General features: G+C 39.1%; 1 non-coding gene across 1 annotated transcript; it reads left to right on the top strand.

Moving 5' to 3' along the window:
* The first annotated feature begins 10,367 nt into the window (after positions 1–10,367).
* On the top strand, positions 10,368–10,439 carry trnae-cuc (transfer RNA glutamic acid (anticodon CUC)). Its single transcript has one exon. It is a non-coding gene; the product is annotated as a tRNA-Glu (tRNA).
* Positions 10,440–21,111: the final 10,672 nt, after the last annotated feature.

The raw sequence follows: 21,111 nt of genomic DNA, 5'->3' as shown, positions 1-21,111 counted from the left end.
ATTCAGAATGTGACAAACCCCCATCCCAGTTGGCTTTGATGCTCAGAATGGGAACATAGTGAGGGAATTCCTTCTACATGAGAAACAGTAAAATGAGCCTAAGAGGTGATTCTCACATACTGTCTCCCACCGAGCTGTTGCCATCTTAACATTTTCTGGACATAAAATCCTCCCTCCAGCAGTTATGCAGGCAGGCAGAAATGAACCTTTGTATGGGCTCCTGGGTAATGGAGCAGCCATACCATGTCCAAAACAGATTATTAAAAAGCACTGGAGTCCAAAGGAAATAAAGAGAAACAGACTAAAAAAGACTAAACATAAAAGACTAAACATAGGTGCTGGCATCCTCCGAACTGGGGAGCAGAGTGGAGCGCAGGTGCACCACTGAGCTACTGGAATGTCTTTCAATGCATTTTTTGAAGACTGCAAAATTACCTGAATGGATCTCAATCCTCCCTTGAATATTGAAGCAGGAACGAGAGAGAAGCTAGTGGAAGAACGCACTAATGGGTGTGGAGGCTCAGAGAGACTGTAACACGCTCACATACACTGGCACACACAATTTAAACAAATCTTTAAACAAATTTAAACCAAACCAAGTTTTTTTTTTTTTTTTAAATGACGGAATTGAACACTGTTGTTACAGTGGAATTGTGAGGTCAGAGGCAGAGCAAATGTGTTCCACTAACCTTCCTGGCCCTTTAAGTGCACTACTGCAGATAGACTGAAAACAAATTTCACCTAAATAAAATCACACTGTAACAATGAAAACATAAACACAGACAAGCACTGAATGAGTGGTAAAGGGCATTAAAGCCTAAGTATTACATGGAGATCACCGCTCAGATGTTCAATTCTTTCCTTTGATAAAACAACTCACATTAACAGCCAAGGCACTGCACTGGCTTTCTAAAAGGAGATGACAGATGGCACTATCAATTAGCTTCACTCAAAAATGGGAGAAAACAAGGAATGCAGCAAGTTATGCGCTCGTGCACATAGTTCGGTCACACGTCTCTGCTATGGTCTTCCAACGTACACTGCCCTTGATATGAGGCAATATGGCCACCTACTGTAAGCTCAACGTTGGGTCACGATATCATGCAGAGCCTTCATAATACCCTATGCTTCTGTGCATGTGCTAGTCAGATTCAAGCTCAAATATCGTCTCTCTCAGCTAGCACAGCCCGACCTCATCTGTCTACAAAACTTCCAAGAGGTCTCCGGTACACTAGACAAATGTTGCTGTTTTGTATTCACAGAGAACATTTATCCAAGTATGTGTACAGGTCAAAAAGTTGGGATGCGGCTGGGAGGCAGGAATCCATCTGCCTCTGAGATTGATGTGTGAGTTGGGGAGGGGAGTGCAGTGGCTAGAACACTAAACTTGGCGAGGTTTTACCACAGGCACACAGAGGAGCATGCAGCATACAGTGGGAGGTGCTGCGCTGCGGAGGCAGACATTAGCTGCTGGTGGGCAGGACGAGAGAGCAAACTGGGGGTGGAGGAGGGTGGGGGGAGCCAGGCAGAGACTGTGGGGGCAGGATGTGTGCAGACGCATGTCACATGCTGCAGGAATCTGGACCATGTTGCTGACAAGTTCATTGAATGTTTTGAAGCCAACTACAGCACATGCATGTTTGTATTGTATCTGGGCTTGGTGGAGTAGGGTCAAGGAAGATTTATTTTTAGCTGAAGATGTCTATCAATAGCAACACACTTAACTGCAGATAAGCATATTTACTGCTAAACTTTGGCTGACATCTCAAGTGAGGTGCACTTCATACAGAATGAATACAAGAGTTAATTTACTGTCTTGTGCAGTTCAATATGACAAGCTCATGGTTCATAGCAGGTGGAGCCACCGTTCTTGTTGACTGAAAACCTTAAGAAGCAGAAGCAACAGTCCTATTCCAAGCTAGAGAAAAAAGGCACAGGACTCTCACACAGCAGACTCTGAAATGGAGGATCTCTCACATTAAGGTATAGCTATGCAGCCTTGAATTTTTACCTCCAGACATTCTTGTGCGGTTCCTAGATTTTTCCCACATTCCAGTCCATTTCTCAAGTACACTTTAAATAGAAAATAAAGATATAGACGCAGTAATTAATTGAAGGGAATAGCCAGTGCCATCTTTATTCTGAGCTCATTGTTGCATACAGACGAGGTATTGTCCACAGAATGTCTAACAGTCTCAGGTGGGTTCAATCTTTATACATTTTCATCAAGTTACAAAACCATTTTTTATTAAAATTGTATCTTTAGGTGGTATCCTGGTCTCAATCCCGGACTTGCCACAGAGGCCATATTTGTTCATTCTCACTTCCTGCTTACTTCCGAAGCCTAATTTGGTCTTTTACAATTCCTGCCATCATATTATTACATTAATAATTTCATTTTATTACCTCACTTGAGTACACCTCTGGCTGGATATTGAACCACTTGGTTGTAATCCTAAATGAATCATGATTGATGCAATCAAAGGATCACTGCTTGAAGCCAAGCAAAAAAGTTAGATTTTTCACATTCACAGACATGAAGAACCAGCAGGACGAACCAAGACTGATGTGAACTGTGTGGGAAAGTAGACTTTGCACATACTGTAGAACAAAACCGCTTTGATGAAGTTGTAAGCAAAGAGGCATTAAGAACATAAGCCTGTGTAAATCCTGATAAGCAATTGTAGTTCAGAAGTGTTTGAATATGTGTATTGTTTGTTTGTATTTTCACAGGCCAAAAACAAGTACTGATTAGCAAGATTTACTACCTCCCAGTACAACATTTCTTTTTACTGCCTGATTAGATGTTGATGGAAGTCAAAAGGCCAACAGAAGCAACAGCCATCTGGTGGTTGCTTCCAGACTACCAGATCAGCTTGATATTCTCTATTGCCTCTCTCTGGCAGAATACCCACCAGGTCATTCCACATTTGCATAGTTTTGGTGATGCTCTTTGCTTTGGCTTCAATGTCACTTTGGTGGGCTTCTTTGGGTGGGATGATTCCCCCGCTGAGAGTGTGCGGGCTGTTGTGGAGAGAGGATGTGTCTCCAGAGTCACATCCAGACCCACATATGGCCACCGCAACCAGAAAAGCACAGGTGAGGAAGGCAAGGCTTCTGAGAGCTACCAGCCAAGCAGGTGTGGACAGAAAAGAGGTGCTCTGTAGCAAAGAGAAAGGAAGCTGATTGCTTGGTATGTAAAAGGAGAGAAACCTGGAAGCTGGTGTGGATAGTATGAAACCCACCAAAAATGAAAACAACAGCTTCATTTGGAAAAAAAAAAACAAAAAACACAACAAAATGCAGCAAGAGAGAACAGGTCTTTGCTTATCTTAGATAAATCAGTGTTTGATATAATCAATGCTTAAAAAAGCATGGTAGCCAGGAACAAAAAAGGAACCAAAAGTATTCAAGGTAAAATGTGCAGTGTATTGGCTCAGTCATTTCAACTGTTCCCCATTTTTTTTATATCAATTTTCATCTCTGACAAGGAAGATGTGGAGGGGAACCTGGGAGCCTGTTGGACAGGGTAATGAACTGGATTGCAGGCTCAAACACTGTATGCACTTATATGCACTTGAAGGACAGTGTACCAGTTCCGTGTACGCCTTTTTTTCTATCGTCACTTTGTATCAACCGGGAAGGAGCAACTGTCATTCACACCCAACAGGAATGCAGCTTGTTGTGACCTTGAGAATTCTTGGCTATGGAATCGCCAAAAAGTATCTTAAGCACTTCAGCACCATTCTAAGACAACCACTGACAATAATTACTCACCTTAATGAATGCTTTGTCCGCATCTTGGCTGCATCTGAGCTGGTGGTTGAAAAGCAGGGCCCGCAGCTGTCGGTTCTGGTGCTGGATGTCATACTGCTCAGCGGTCTGACAGGCACGCACAACTCATAGGTCTGTTCAAGGTGGTGCTTGTACACCTCAATTTCCATCGTAATTGTCCTGTACAACCATTAAAAATTTGACAGAAGTTAAAAAACAGCAGAACGGTTTGTTACAACTGGAAAAAAATAAATAAGAAAATATTGTTTGTTGTTGTACATGAAAGTCAGTGAGCCATCAGGATAAGCCCTCTTGTCCAAAGTTCTGATCAGCAGTTATGACCTCCTAACACTGCAATCAAAATGCACAGGCAAAAGATGCATTACTGAAAAAAACACTCTGCAGATCTGGAATTCATGTCACCACAGTCAAGGTTGAAGGCTTTGTTCAGTGAAAAGAAAACAAATGCATCAAAGTTGGCGTTATACTCAGTAAGAACTCAGTACAGTAAGAAACTGCAAAATACTCAGAAAACTCTGTGCATGAGTCAGTGGCTCAATAGTCCAACTAAAATCAGCCAGGACCACAGTTTAGTTGGGCTAAACATGAGTCAACTAAATCCTTAGTCAGAGAATGATATTCTGTCTTTGCTGCTTACATGATCAGCTTCTTTTAAATAGCCATGTCAAATTAGTTATTTAGGAATAATATCAAACTACATGTGGGCCATCAGATCCTGTTTGCCCTTGAAGACCCACTCACAATCTCTGCCCAAGTCAGAGACTATTTACAGCTATGATCTTAATTCCAGCACTGGACATGCATTACCTTTCATAGTTTCACAACTCTGGCACTGCAATCAACCCTGCATATGTCTTAACTAAGAAGGCAACAGTTCAAATGGAAAACCTACTTCCTTTCTGGGAGTGAAGGAAGCCAGCTGCTTGATCTTCAGTGTCTGGTTGAGTCTTGGATGCATCAAGCACAGGGACACCAGCTGATACCCCATGGTTGAGGTGCTCCATATATTGTGCAAGGATCGGTTCGTTATAATCACCATTCTGCATTTTTTAACAGCAGCAACAACAAAAAATGGTTCAGTTAAGGGTGCATCATTGGAAGACTTTCACTAAAATATGTCCTCACCATGTCTCAAATACAGCAATACCTCTTAGAAGCCATTGTACTGCACACAAAATGGACAGTCCCAGCAGTTTCTGTTCCCATATGGAACCTCAGTGTTTTGATTACACAACCAGCAATTCACAATGAGATGAACTGGTTTCTTCCCATTGAATAGGGAGTTTATATATATATATATATATATATATATATATATATATATATATATATATATATATATATATATAATATATATATAATTGTGAGCAAGGAGCTTTCATTTTACAGCCTAAAAATGAAAGTGACAAATAAATGTATGTGACAAATAAACCAAACTTGAAACTTGAAACTTTATATAAATAGCTTCATGTTAAATATACACAGTTAATCAGTCATTAAAAAAAACACATTCTATTAATTAAGAATGTTTATGAAAGTTAATTTAATCTAACTAACAATAAATGAACAGTCGAATATTGTAGTTCAAACAGTCCGATAGCTGTAGTAATGGCTTACCTCATTTTGCTTATTTAGAGAGAACGATAAATTTGAAAACCGACAGGTTTGTGAATTTGGGTCTCTAAATCATACAAAAGTAGGTTTTCTATTTCTGAACAGTTAGCTAGCTAACAAACTACCAGCACCTAAACGATCAAAGTTGAAAGATGAACAATGAAATGGTTCCACAAGGAATGGTTTATAGCCCCGAGTTAGACACTCGCTGACCTCAACTATTAGCTAGCTAACTAGCTTATCGCTGTGATAAAGCGATACAATTTTTAACAATGAGGACATGAATAAAGTATCCTTTACAATTTTCACAATATTGTTAACGTAACTGTAATATCTGAAAACGGACCACACAGAAAGGTGTAAAAATGAACAACTGCAAACACCCCGTTCCTTATCTTACCTCGTTAGGTAGCTAAGATAGCTAACCTAGGTTAGACCCTTTAACCATTTAAAGGTCTGAAATGTCAAACTGCGTTTCCGTTAGGCAGATAAATAGTTTGACGCCGTTTGGTGAAACTTATGCAGCCATAAGAATGATTTGATCGCCGATACCTTTAGACATCATGGAATAAAAGAGGCTTATTTTAGCTGATGTGTCCGTGGAGTTGTTTGGGGGCAGCTATGAGCTGGAAGCTAAGCGTTGGTTCAGTGGCTTCTAGCATGGACTAGCTACGATCATAATTCTGCTACAAAATGTATAAACGAGGAAATATACAATTATTTACAGCATTTACAGTATTAAAAGCGTGATTTAATGGGATGAATAGTTAACTAGCTAACGTTAGCTATCCTAGCTTGATGGCTATCTTTGCTCACTAACGGTTACTGCATCTTAGGGCTAACTTTATGCTGCACTTCGCCCCCTAGCGGGCCCGCGGGAGAATCCACACTGGCATACTCAAATAAATCACTTTATAACATCCAATATTCTTAAAGTGCAGTACATTTTTCGAGATAACATTTCTTAGGAATAAAACAATTACCTGCTTACCGATTTTCAGATGTCTACATGCAGCCTAATTTGGTCTTTTACACTTCCTGCCATCATATTATTACATAAATAATTTCATTTTGTTACCTCAGTGTCAGGAATTCTGTCACTGAGCCACAGTTCTGTGAAAACTAAAGCACAACAGTCTCTACACTCGCGTTGGGTGCTATGCTAGAGTTCACCTGTTGACCAGGGAACAGACATTGGAGAGCAGGATGGACAGTAGAGTTGGTCTGCTAGGGTTAGCTTTTTTTTTTTTTTTCCAGTGGTAGCTCAGTGGTTAAGGTATCAGAAGGCTGCTGCTTCAAGCCCCCCCACTGCCAACTTACCACTGCTGGGCCCCTGAGTAAGGCTCCTAACCCTCAATTGCTCAAGCTGTACTTAGTCATAATTGTAAGTTGATTTGGATAAAAATGTGTCAGCTAAATGCCATAAATGTAAATCCAGCATGAACTCATGCCCTCTATGGTTTGTTTTTATTCAGCAGTGACTCCTGTCTCTAGGGTTTCTGCGACCTTGAGTATGAGAGAAACATTTTATTTATATATATATATATTACATCTATTGTTATTATTATTATTGTTAGATACTGGAGCCTTTCTGTCTTCAGGCACCCAACACAAGGTCTCTGCCTATCAGCCATGACATGGCGGCTTGACCACGAGCTGGTCGCCCGAGGTCTTCCACTCCTTCTTCTTGTCTCCTTTACCCCTCCCTTTCTCTTTCTTTCTCTCCCTGTCTCTCTTTAAGCATAGGAGTACCTCATGGCGGGTACGGGAACAGCTCGTGGGTCGTTCATGCAAAGAACATCTAATTTTTACTAACCTTGTCGCTTTCCTTTCTACGTAGACCCTTAGAACATACCTCACTTTTCCCATCATCCTGTAGATTTAGATAGTAGATATAGGACACATATATACTCTGTGCTTTCCTCAATAAAGTTGAATTCTCTTCATTCACTACCTTGGTGTCAGTGTCTCTTGACTTCCCCGGATCCGGCTACAGAGGACAGAGGGCAGAAGGTAACTTGGAGGAGATCGAACCTGAGGGACTGGTCACTTTGATCCAGTTTCTAACAATTATTATTACTATTATTATTATTATTATTATTATTATTATTATTATTATTATTATTATTATTATTATACATGTGCCTCCATATGTCAATGCTATTTTAAATCCCAAAACACTGCAATATTAATACTTTGTGATGTTGATATTGACAGCCAATGTCCAAATTAACAGGCTCCATTCCAGCACCTGTCAGTGTAACATCACCTGTCAGGACAAATGTTCTCTCATCTGTCCTCCCCTTCACCTCATTATAGTCATTTATGGCCATTCTTTAGTGAGACTGTATTTGAATCTATCAAACCATATCTTATTTATGTGTTTTAAACTAGCTCTGAGCGCTGGCGACAGATTGAAATATGAAACACTTGCTCTTGTTTCACTGGCTGATATCACACACAACAGCTAACACACTAATCCAATAAAACTTAACAAAACCTCTTGATTCTCCTTCTGGTAATGTGCAAGCTACATTCTACTATTTACTTTATGCACCTACAGGATATGTTTTCATTTTTTTTTTCCTGGATTGAGCGCAACTACACACCTTTTTTCTTTATGAATATAATTATCAAGGTTTATAGATCTTTTTGAAAATCTAACTATCAGACCATATCTTATTTATGTGTTTTACTATAATTATCACCCCATATCTTATTTATGTGTTTTAATATAATTATCAGACCATATCTTATTTATCTACGTGACAGTGGGGATCTTATGTGACAACATGAACAAATAGAGTAACATGGTTTTCTGTTTCTTGCCTTTAACAGCTCTTAATTCCACTACTAATGATGTCATAGTGAAGTTTTCATTTATTAATCCCTCAGATTAGGAAATTGGCTCCTTTTACCCAGAGATGAAAACAGGGAAGGCACTTAGCCTTATAGGGCATTTTGGGGGCAATTATCAAATACAATAATTTATAGATACACAGTATTATATGCAAACTTTGAATAAATGGACAAACATTATGATCATTTGGTGAATTGAAAAGATTAATCTGATGTGGCACAGTTATAAGAATTCAAAATAAATGTAGCATAATGAAAATATTCTTGCATGAGACCCACTAACTCTTACAGCTGCTTTGAAAGACAAAAAACGTATTTATCTTCCATTCCACTCAAGGATGGCCACACTTGGACTTTCCCTTGGCACATTTAAAACATTGTGTGAGCCAGATAGCTTCTGTTTTCATCATCCAATGCTCTGAGTAGTAGTGTTCCATGCATATGAGGTGCTTCAACACGTCCATGCGTGTTGTAAAGAAACACAGTGTAAGCAGTATTAATGAAAGTGCATCTCTACCTCAAACTCACCAGTGTAACAATTACAGTGTGTGAAATCTAATTTTAAATGGCGATCAGCCTTCTTAACAAATCTCCAATAACAAATAAGCAGAACTCACCTTGTTGAGTGTTTGTTTGTGTGTGTGTGTGTGTGTGTGTGTGTGTGTGTGTGTGTGTGTGTGTGTGTGTGTGTGTGTGTGTGTGCAGTTTTAAGCATAGCAAGGCACTTCAGGGTTGCCAGGTAGAGCCTTCCTGAAGACCCTGATACTGAAACAGCATTAAAAGCTGCAATGGCACTGTAGTGGTTTTTATCTGCACTTATACTGCTTTGAACTCTTGCACTCTTACATACAGTAAGTTTCTGTGTACCTGTGTACATTTCTGTGTACCTTTAGTAAATAAAGGGATTCTATTCTAATATTACAAATCACTATGTCCAGTGTTCTGATAAATGACATCTTCAAATGATCTTTGCTGTTTCTTTGCATTAAACTTTAAACCTGCCTTTTAATTATTCCATAATATTATACAGGATAGTCTTGACTATAAAGCTATTTTGAATTAAACTTAAATGAAAAAAAATGTAATAAATGGGTTGTTGTGTTTGCAGGTTTGATTCAACACAGGATCAGACAGGTTCCTATAAGTGGGAAAATTAAAAAAAATAAATAAATCTGCTGAAACTGAGTCTGCAACAAGCTATTCATCAGAGAGAGACTATTAACAGACCTATAAAGAAACTGATGTCATATGCATATGATGAACAAGATTTCCTGCTGGATTTGTACTCTCATGTGAAGGACTCTGAGACTCAAATAGGCAGGAGTGTCCTTCCAGCATTACAGCCAGTTTACCAGTCAGCATCTGCAGTCTGCTACATAGACCTCAGAGAGAAAGACCTCCCTCTTCCTAGAAGTGCTGAAACTCCAAACAGTGAAGAAATCAGTGGAGCTTAATGACTGGTCAGATGAAGAGAGTGAAGTGAGGAGTTTCCTTCAGTGTCTGCCATCTCCCAGCTGAGGTGAGTGTGAAGCTTTTATTAGTACTATAGGAGTTGTGTTTAACTTTGAAACTGATGGTGTCACAGCCATTTGTGGCCGAGAGTCTAGAAGAGCATAATTGGCTGTACTCTTAGGGAGAGAGGGAGGGGCATACGCTCTCTCCCCTGTCAATTACAGAGACACCGTGCAATCAAGGGCGTCTATAAGTTCACGCGTCAGAAGGGGGAGGAAAAGACTATTGTCTGAGTACTTAGAATAATATTCCGTATTTTTTGGAGAAAGTTTTCTACAGTGTTTTCATGTAGAGAGAGAAATGAGTGGTTAAAATGTCAGAAACATTAAGGAGACAAATGGGGAATACTATAACAGCTCTTTCCATGTGTTAGTGACACCAGCGTTCCCTCTTTTCCCAGATGGTAAAAAAGAGCCCTGACTCTTGCAAACTTCATTTTTTTGTAGAACAAAGAGAAAGATGAATAACTCGCTTTATGGCCTTTTTCCACTCATGCATACCAATTCCAGTATGCATCCAAACATTGTCAGAATAGTAGGCGTGCAGACTTTGAAAAATGGTTGGGTCAGGTAACCTCTGCAGCTTTCTCCCTGATTGTCTAGTGGTTAGGATTCGGCGCTCTCACCGCCGCGGCCCGGGTTCGATTCCCGGTCAGGGAAAAACCTCTTTTTTTGCTCATATAAAATGACAGATTCTGCATTAAAACATAAAGTTTGTGGGAGTCAGAGTTGAACCGACAGCCTAAGGATGACAGTTTTAACTTCTACTCTACCAACTGAGCTATTGAAAGTGACGTGCAAGTAATCCCACATGTCCAAACACCAGTATGTTGGCAAGAAACACAGCCAGTTTTGGATGTTTCAATTGTTAAGTTCATTTGACACAAAGAAGAAAGATCACATTGTATAAGTTCTTCAGCTACAAACAGATATATCTTTTGAGGACATTTGGAATCATACTGGACTTTGTGTACATGAATAGAGAAAGGCCATAAAGGGTTAGAATAACATTCAGTGCTTTTGGAGAAAAGTTTCTAGAGTTTTGTCATGTAGTGAGAGAAATGAGTGGCTGAAATATCAGGCATTAAAAGTGCAATTTGCACTCATGGAAAGAAAATTGCTTTCATGTGGACCGCATTGAGATATCGAACTGCCTGTGGAACATAACACCTCTTAAGAGGCTAGATTTGTGCTCTCAAGCTGCGATGGTGGTTTTCTCATGGCTTCTAAAAGAAGAGGCTGTGGTCAGGGTGGAGTGAGTCTTTGATAACCAAGATTGTTGTTGTTTTGGCCTTCGAATAGACAACGGCATTACCCAGTGTCAGGTCTTTCTCTGTAAACTGCAGAGAATGATATAGAAGGTAAGAAATGGTCAAGCACAGTTTTATTGGGTGTGTGTCTCTAAAAAACACTAGAGCTCTCTGATACATTTTTGGTTCAAGATTTAATCATCATGCAAATGATTGTGATTAACGCTTTGTCTGTTTAATTCAAATATTATACTATAAACCTAATATTTTAATAGGGTTGGCAACTTTCTAGATCCGATTACTACATGTGTGTGAAGTACAGGTGCTGTAGCTATATGGTATACAATTGTTCACAGTAGCCTAATTATAATATATACAACCAAAAATGCATCTAAAATAAACACCAGAAACCTGGACTAAGGGTAATGTACATAAGTGCATTAAATCTGGGTAGGACTGCTCGATAGATAGGATAACAGCAGAAAAATTGTCCCACCATATAAGCAAAATGAGAGCCTGCTAAGGCCACCAAGAGGGTGCCAAAGACCATGTATTTAGTTCTATTTGTTTGTTTACCTATGTTATGTCAGTGGCAGCTCAGATTTCTTCATAGGGCCCCACACAGGCTTGGGCCAGCCCTGGTATCACAGTGTCGTGCACTGGAAAACCATCAAGCCTGTTGATTATGCTACCAGTGTTGTTCATGTAACTGTGCAAATAAACTGCAAACACAATTACTTTTAGAAGTATCATCCAGTTTGTTTTCACAATTGCCAAAATGTAATGAATCACAGTCAGTGTTCTAAAACAGACCTGGAATGTATTCCTGGCTGACGTGCCCTGTTTCTGGTTACAAAAAAAAATAAAATAAATAAAAATTAATTGGATGAATTTTCAATGAAAGTGCTTCACTCAGCAGCCATTAATGATTCTTCTGTCCAGTAGGAATAAATTGAAATTCCTATCCTTGTATCGGGTGCAGCAATTATGTGTAACAATTGTGAAGCAAAAAAGCCATAGTGAAATTTTAATATAACAATATAGGTACTATAGAACATGATCTGCATGTATATTAATTAGGCTATGCAAATAACACAACTACTTCTGTAGCATATTATTCATGCCTGTTGAATAGGCAGTTTTCTGCTTTGCAGATACTTGAAATATTTTACTAATCTTTCCCAAATCCACTAGGAGCTGCCTTTTACATTAACATGCCAGGAAACACACTGACTGGATGTTTAATCTTTCTAATGGGTAAGCTATATTCTTATAGTCAAGAAAGATATTTTTTTAATTATTAATCAGTTAAGGAAGTCAAGCTATTGCATTTTGCTGAGATGAAGAAATATTACATATCCCTGTACTGGCCAAATAACTAGATTTGATGTGCTATTTTGTGGATTAATCCCATAACTGAATTATTCACTTGGTTTTATAGCCATGGCTAATACTTGCTGTCAAAATGCTGAGGTTCATAAGAACCTCTTTCCTTCATAAAGAAGCTTCCTGTTTTTGAAACTGTTTCAGCATACTAGCTCTTACTGCTCTCTATCTGTTTAACAAATTTTTCGTTGGATTTAATTACTTTCTACCTGGAAACTGGCAACTTCCATGGAAAACTACTTTATCATCACAAACTATATCTAAGGAACTACCACAAACATAAGTAATGTTAACATTTTGTTTTTTCATCATGACTTATGTTCTGCTTCAGAGCACTGAATGCAGCATGTTTATTCTTTGTCATTAGTGGCAGTTTTATCTGTGAGAAGTGTAGATGAATTGCTAGTCTGACAGAGAAGACTCTAGCACTAGAAGTACGCATCCAGACAGCAAGGCGAATGGGTGACTTTACGGCAAAGTAGACGAGCTTCGACCAGCTCATGGCAGCACTACACATCCCCAACATTAAGTAGTAAAACCCCAGAGACCTTCTGCCTGTACTGGCCAGACTTCAGATCAGAAGGTGAGAGAATACAGTCATGTGTTGTGTGGCTCAGATTGTTCACACAGTTAGTAACAGTCCAAACACTTTAATTATAATGTACAGCATGAGACCTGGAAATGTGTGTCTGTCTTCTCCCCAGGCTGAGCTCCAGCTTTGTACTGTCCATCATCAGAGAGATCTATCAGACTGGCTCTGCTCACTGTGTGTCCAGCTTGTTGAGTTCAGCAGAGAACTGCATCAACCTGAACAGCAGAGAGGTGGACTCTGTCCACTGTGCTGCCCTGCACTTCACCCTCCAGCACTGCACAGCAGTCTCTCTCAGCCTGCTTTTCACCTCCATACCAAAGGCGGAGCTGGAGAGCATAGAGCCACTGCTCTAACACGTCTCCCGTCTCAGGCTTGAACTTTTCTTACAATCAGAATTTTAACACAGAACTGGTCTGTTTAGGGAGTGTTATATAAACGTTTATGTACGTTTATGTGTTTTTCACGAGTTTCCTCAAAAGTCATTTTGTGCCAGTATCATTTAGGTTTTATTGAGACTCCTGTCAGGTAATCAGCAATATCCATGGATATTTACCACAGGTGTGTTAGGACAGAATAAAATGACTTTCTGGAGGAACTTGGTAAATTTAGGTGAAATATTTATATTAATCTGAAATTAACTGCCCTGCCACTGTCTGTGTGTGTTTTGTTTTCTCCTTGTTGACAGGCTGCTGTTGCTGAGGCTGCTCCACTGCTACAGTGTCTCTGAACTACAGCAAGGGGCAGCAGCAGCAGATCTGCTCTTCGCTCTGCAGCACAGACTGGATTTCTCCTGCTGCTCTGCTCTGGACCTCACAGCAGAAAAACAGACACACACACTGACTCTGAGTACTGAGGACTGCAGAGTCGTCTCCATGGTCATCCAGAGAGCGAGCTCTCACACACACTCACGCACACACACACACACACAGCTCACTCTACATGGCTGTGAGGGCAACTCTTCCCCATTTTACACACAGTCACCCTTCAGTAAACCACTGACTCAACACCACACAAACTAGGGAAACATTCTGGAAAAGGGGAAATAATTTTATCATTTGATACAAAATTTGTGTAAATAGCATTAATGTTAGTAGTTATGTGAGTGTGTTAGTGTTTTGTGACTCTACATGTTGGTGAATGTTGAGTGTGTTCAGCTGCAATAAAGCCATGCTGCTCCAGTTCCTGTCTCTTCTCTGTGTGGGGACTGATATGGAGTGTGTGAGATGCGCTGTGGCTCTCTCCCGGGCTCTGGGTAAGATGGTGGACCTCACTCAGACCCGGCTGGACCAGCAGGCCTGTAGGTCACTGGCGCTGTTTCTGGAACATTTTGAAGGGCTGTCAGAACTGGACCTTAGCCACTGTCAGCTCACTGACCACTGCCTGCAGCTTCTGTTCCCACACCAGCACAAAGCCCACATCCTGGAGTGAGTGGACAAGCGGGAGGAGGGATGTGTAGAGAGTCTTGATTGTTGAGTCCACAGTGAGCACTAACATAGATATAACACATTTTACTCTTTTTCTCACAATTTAACACAAAATCCGGCATGTGACTGAACATAGAAGCTGTGTGTGTTCATTGTAAATCATTGTATGTTCCTTGAAAGGCTCTATATAAATGTAACTTTGCTCATTCAGTCATATCCTGTGTTCCTTCAAGGACTTATTTTTTTCAAAAGCAAATAGCAAAAAGCTTGATTTTCTTGGTGATTTTATTTGGAAATGACAACCTCTCTCACTGGCTGCCTGGTTCACTGATCACTGCCTGTACTTGGCAGGATGGATCTCTGTGGTCTACAGAATATCCAGACTGCTTGTAGAAACACATGTTCTCATTAAAAAGAGAAATAAGGCATAACAGACTCTTTACGATTTACAGTTTCATGCCTGATAGATAACAAGTCATGTGAAATGATATTTTGTTTAAAATGTCAAAATGCATAATTATCTGGCCATTAATGACTCAGGTCCACTGACACAAATTTACTATTTATTTCTTTGCTCATTCATTCATTTGCTAATTCAGTCATTCGTTTATTCATTCATTCGTTTATTAATTTAATTCATTGATATATAAATCTACAGGTGTTTGTACTACTACACGGTGATTTAATAGAGGGAGGTGTGTTTGGGAATCCTGAACAATGTGGTAATTATAATCCATCTAATTTCAGCCTCAGTCACAATGACATCACTGATGTGTCAGCAAAGAGGATCTATGACACTGTCTCCACCAATAACAATATTCACACTGTGAGGTAACTCTGTGTGTTTGTTTAGGCATTCAAAATAAGGCTGTATTTATTTGAGTTTAAAATTTCAAATTTAAAAGCCTATTTTGATTTTATAGGCTCTTCAACAACAGAATTACAGGCATACAAATCTTCCTCTTAGACAAGTGCTTTGAAGTCTGGTGATGTTGATGTATTGTTGGCACTGTAATGATGAGATTTGATTTTATTAGATTATTGAGACTATCCAAATTATATTTTTGTTTTAAGTGAAAAAAATGTAATGATTAAAAAACATATTTTAGTTTTCTTATGAATTTTAAGATTACATATAAAAATCAAATACTCAAAATTTATTTATAAAGTGTTTTCTAAAATTTTATTTTATTTTATTTTATTTTATTTTATTTACAACAGGTGTTGTTACAAAGCAGCTTTTCAAATGTCCAAGTCCAAGCCCCCAGTAAGCAAGCCAAGGGTGAAAGTGGCAAGGAAAAGCTGCCTAGAGCATGAGGAAGAAACGTTGAGAGGAGCCAAGACTCAAAGGGGGCCCCATCCTCATCTGGCTGTTTAAAGAGAGACATAAATGAAAAAATTAAATAAGCATTTAATGTTTAGTCCAACTTTCTGGAGGTTCTAGACTTGTCCCGATAGTGTGCATGTGTCCGAGACCCAAGTCACAAGAGAACGTCCATTAAGGTCAACAGAGAGTAGCTGGTTGGGGTGGAGGTGGTGTGGGTTACAACAGGGGACATCAGGGGATGATGGGAGTAGCCAAGGCATCTGAGACAGGATGAGGCTCAGTAACATCACGACATCAGGGGTAGGCATACCTCGGCAGAGTCCACTATCAGTCCAGTGTATTAGTGCGATGATGTTTGATTCCTACTCAAAGAACATGTGATACTTTCAACATTCACATTAGGTATCAATGAAGTTGTGACATCAAGCAAAGGAGGACAGTGAGACATGAGTAGACAAGCACAAGTTGGACTTATTAGGGACAATGAAACAAAACCTGAAGACAAGAAAACAGAAATGAAAGTCTGAGTGAGCTGAACTGAATTATACTCCTACCGCTATATGGACCTAGCTCTGTAATATAGTTGAAACTGTAAGTTGCTATAGATAAGATGTCTGCTCACATTAAGCAGTGCAGTTGTGCAGTGTGAACATGACATCTGTCTTTTACAGCAAAATCAGATTATTTTATTATTCTTTAAATGTCTTTAAATGTCTTCATGGTCTAGCAACTCATAATGGCATTAGCACTTGAAAGCAAAAAAAAACAAAAAACAAAAAAAACAAACCAACAGCAAAACAAAAACATCTCAAAACACACTTATTGCATTGAGTTCTGTTTAGATGACTTTTGATTTTATATTAACACATATACTGTTATCTATTTACCTTTTCCTTTTATCATTATATATGTCATTTTATTTTTTATCCTTTGGGCAATTAGTCTCTTCTCAATGCGTTTTATTTTTTGTGTGCAGAGAGAAGGGGTAAGAAGATGCATACAGAGGTCTGGAAAAGCTGTGCTGTCAAAGGTTAGGGGAAATGAAATAAATAAATGTTCCAAAATGTTTTTTAAATAGTTTAGTAACCAACATTGTAAATTCTAACATTTATGGTTACCCCCAGCAGTGATCAGTGGTAGCTCAGTGGTTAAGGTACTTGACATGTAGTCAGAAGCTTACCAGTTCCAGTCCTACTGCTGCCAAGTTGCCACTGTTGGTTCTCGGAGCAAGGCCCTTAACCCTCAATTGCTCAAGATATACTCACTCGTAAGTCACTTTGGATATAAGTATCAGGTAAATGTATGATTGTGTTTTTTATAATCTTGTACACATAAATGTCATATTCAACCAGAATATGTAAAACACACTGTCAAATCGTGTTTATAAAAATACGTTTTAGTTTTCTATAACTTGAATTTGTATAGTTTTCTATAACTTGAATTGCTATAACTTCATGTCACTTATGTTGATATGGTTGTTGGCTAAGACAACAATGGCCACAAGAGGGAGACAAAGAGCTTCCCTAGTAATCAATTGAAAACAGGCATACCCTGTAACTGTATGCTATACTATTCTTTTATTTTATATTTTTCCTTGATGTCCACTTACAATGTTTGCATGGTTTATGTTCCAAAAATAATCATAATCTATTTTACACAAATATTTTCCAACCTGTTTATCTTGTAGAATTAAATAGGACATGTATTACATTACGAATAAAGAATTCTGCGCTGCATACACTTAGACATCGGTAATATAACTTGCAGTTATATAACTTCTAGTGAAAATCCTTGAAGCAGTCAACACCATCATCTGAGCGAGCTCCATTTAACCCTCTGAAGTTAAACAAAGAATTGCAGGTAAATTCTACTGTCTAGTGTCTTTGTTTTGATTTACTCCCTTGTTGTGGTTCCATTTCTTCGTTTCGTTTTCTGCACCCCTCATAATTTGCACTTGTGTCTGGTTTAATGCTCATTTGACCATGTTTTTAAGCCCTGTTTTAGTTTAGTCTTGTTGCTATTTATTGTAAGTCCAGCTGCTGTTTGTTAATCGAGGCTTCAGTGTGAATATAAGCCTGAATGTTTATCCTCGCCCCAATGTTATAGCCTGCATCCCTGGTTTGTCTTCGTGCGCTTTTCTTTACTTTAGTTTAGCATGAATTCTCGGAATCTCCATGTTAATAATTTGACCCTGGACTTTAAGGTTTTTTTCAATCTGTGTAAAATTACATAATTTCTACTGTTTCAGAAGTGAAGGATTTGCGTGCTCTAAATTTTCATCATGCCAATGCACAGAGGTTTTGGTATGGAGATTTTATCCCGATCTATAGGAGCAGGTGTAATGGACTATAAAGTTGACGAGAAAGAAACCATCCGTTTCGCCGCCGTTTATGTCCATATATGCTGCTATTACCAAAACTAGTAATGCGCTGATTCTTAGAGGACAGTTGATTTGACCGGATGTCGCAGCAGTACGGCCGACTACTCCTGATCATAACGCATTCATGACAACTCAGCCCTTTTTACGACTGAGGTGCTCACACGACAACGCGTGATCTTGCACCTTTTATGTGTTTTAAGAAAAACGCTCAGTGTTTTAAAGAGCAGCAGCGAATTTTCCTCTAACGCGTTACTAAGCTCTGTGAGCAGAGTAATTTCTCCCATTGTGTTGAAATGAACAGGTGTCTGTTAAACTCATTAATGAGCGTATTTTAACGCGCGTTCAATATCGTCCGAGCTGTAATCTTTTGAATTCTGTAACCATGCGGCGTCATACGTATAACATTCTAGTCGCGTGGTGTGATAGCAACTGCTAGTCAGAATAAACAGAAGACAAGCAGTAGTACAAACATTTAAAAAAGATAAGATTACAAAAGTGAGATGCATTTTTGGCAGAACAGCGTTCATCCTTTTGAAGTTAGTTGCAGCAATTCTCCCACTTTAGATCCGATCTACATTGTAAGACATCCTCCTGTTGAGCTGGATATCAGTGTGTTAAGCAGGTTTCTGTTTTGTAGGAGGACGGTAAGCAGCTGGAAGATTCCACCGTGTCAGCGCCTCGTAGAGTGAGTTATCAACACAGCTGGGGACTGTTACAACTAACACACCACTTTAAATTTTGATATGAGGCCCTTTTTAGATAGAGATTGCCTGTTAGGGATTAGAATGAGGCTCTGCAGCATCTCAGATTGAAAAAGAAAAAAAGAACGCAGAGAAGAACAGAATAACTATATATATATATATATATATATATATATATATATATATATATATAATCTTTGATGGCCGAAGATCTCTAGGGACCGAATACACATTGCTGGGTCATATGTCTCTGCATGTTTCAAATGGGAAACCATAAGGTGGAGGAGGAAGAGACCCTGGGTGAATGTCGGAGGAAGACAAGGGAGGACAACCGACGGAAGGCTGCACGTGTGGGGCGCTATCTTGGAGGTCTAGACCTCGAGCTAGCAGTGCGAGAACTGCAGAGGGAGAATGTGATGATCAAAGCTGAATTGAGCAGGCTGAGAGCACAGCTTGAGAAAGTAGGAAAAGTGAAACACTTAGTTACACTGCAGTGCACATCCAATGAAGCAATGTTCTGCTATACACAGGAGATGATTTTAGATTGAAATAAGGAACTATAATTAAAATCCAGGTAAATAGTGAGCATAAATGTGTTAGGGCAAATCAACAAATGGATTGCCTATGACACTACAATATCACTTACATTATATTTTTGAGTGTGTGCACATGCATGTATTTAATAGTGATGCTAAATTAAATGCTTTTTCACAGTTGGAAAGCCCAAGGCCCAGTTTCCCCCTGGAGTCTCCCAAACCACGAGACAACAGGTTTCCCTCACTCTCCCTCAGACAGCCTACCAGATTTGCACCTGGTGAGCCCCACTGGCTCCAAGAAGCCCCATCATCCAGACCCTACAGGCCTTGCCGTCCACTACTGCCTCCCCTGTCCTATCACTCAGATGTGAGGCCAACACCAAATGCACAGAAGAAGCTGTTCAAGGAGAAAAAGACACATGAGAAGAAGAAAATGAAACGTCATCAAAAAGACATAGAGCAGACAACGAAAGAAGCGAATGGAGCCTCGGAAGCAAGAAAATGTGAGAAGAAAAGATTTCGAATTAGGATTGTATGGAAAGGATTTAAAGGAATTAAGTCTTTCTTTCAAAAATAGCTGTGGTATAGAATTTCATGTCCTTTCCATATTAACATAACTTTACTCCTATACTGTATGCAATAAGCAGGCCAAAATAATTTTCCAGACATTTTTCATAGATTTTGAATTGATTTAAATATGAATGTCTTATTTCAAAATGTGCTTCTTAGTTCATGTCTGTTTTATAATATAAATAAAGATATTTTATTAAATAAGTGAAAAGTCTGGCATCAGTTTAATAGGTACAGTTGGACCATTTAAGTCCATTTAAGTGTTCCAAGTAAGATCATGTCATGATTTATTGACAAAATATTAAAAATGTATAGTTTTGAAAGAATTAACAGCCCAGCATTTATTCAGTAAGAGGTTCAGGAGTAGAAAAAATGTTAAGAAGCCCTCTTGTCCCCCAGTCCCAGAGTCACATGCAAGGTTTAACCATCAAATATTAAAACCCTGAGAAATGTTCAGTCTGAGATCTGAGTGAATAGTTTAAGGAAGAGATTTGTCCAACCATCCATGTTCTGTTACAAAAAGGTGGTTGCGGTCTGGACCTCCTTGACACCAAGAATTGTACAACCGTTTCCCTTTGTAGATGATGAATCTGCCCATCAACATTCCCAGTGATGTGGACTGTTATCTGTTCCCTCCCACTTCCACCTGTAGTCTGGTACATAATCTTACAGGATTTGTCATGGACCAGTGACAAATCCTGTCTCATCTACATTGTAGATATTCTGGGATTTTGTTGTGAAATCTGTGAGATAAGCATATCAAAGCAGTGGGTGAATATTCCAGTATCAGCTGAGGTCCTCACTGTAGCCACAGGAAACTGTTCTGATTTTTGAATGGTCTGCTCAGGATGATCTCACATAAAACAATAAAATCATTTTCTCCCATTGGGGAAAGGGCTCTGAATTCCACTAGCCAGATTATAATCCAGAACAAGATGTAAAACATCTGTTTCAGTGAAGCTCCAACCCCAGTCACACATGACCTGCCAGGATTTTAAGAACACATGGACACATTAGCCTAAGCCATTCATGATCACAGCGTAACTTCATATTTGTCATTCATTTATTTCATCAAACAGCATTTATTTTGCATATCATAATTTCTTACTTGCAGCCAGTACAGTGAAAACTGATGCAAGTTTGTACTTGAAGGAACTCCTCATTAA

The sequence above is a fragment of the Electrophorus electricus genome, unplaced genomic scaffold (genome assembly GCF_041902795.1).
Source record: "Electrophorus electricus isolate QZ-2024a unplaced genomic scaffold, ASM4190279v1 Scaffold78, whole genome shotgun sequence".
Lineage (NCBI taxonomy): Eukaryota > Metazoa > Chordata > Actinopteri > Gymnotiformes > Gymnotidae > Electrophorus > Electrophorus electricus.
The sequence above is the reverse complement of the archived record's forward strand: the minus strand, read 5'-3'. Positions and strand labels throughout refer to the sequence as shown.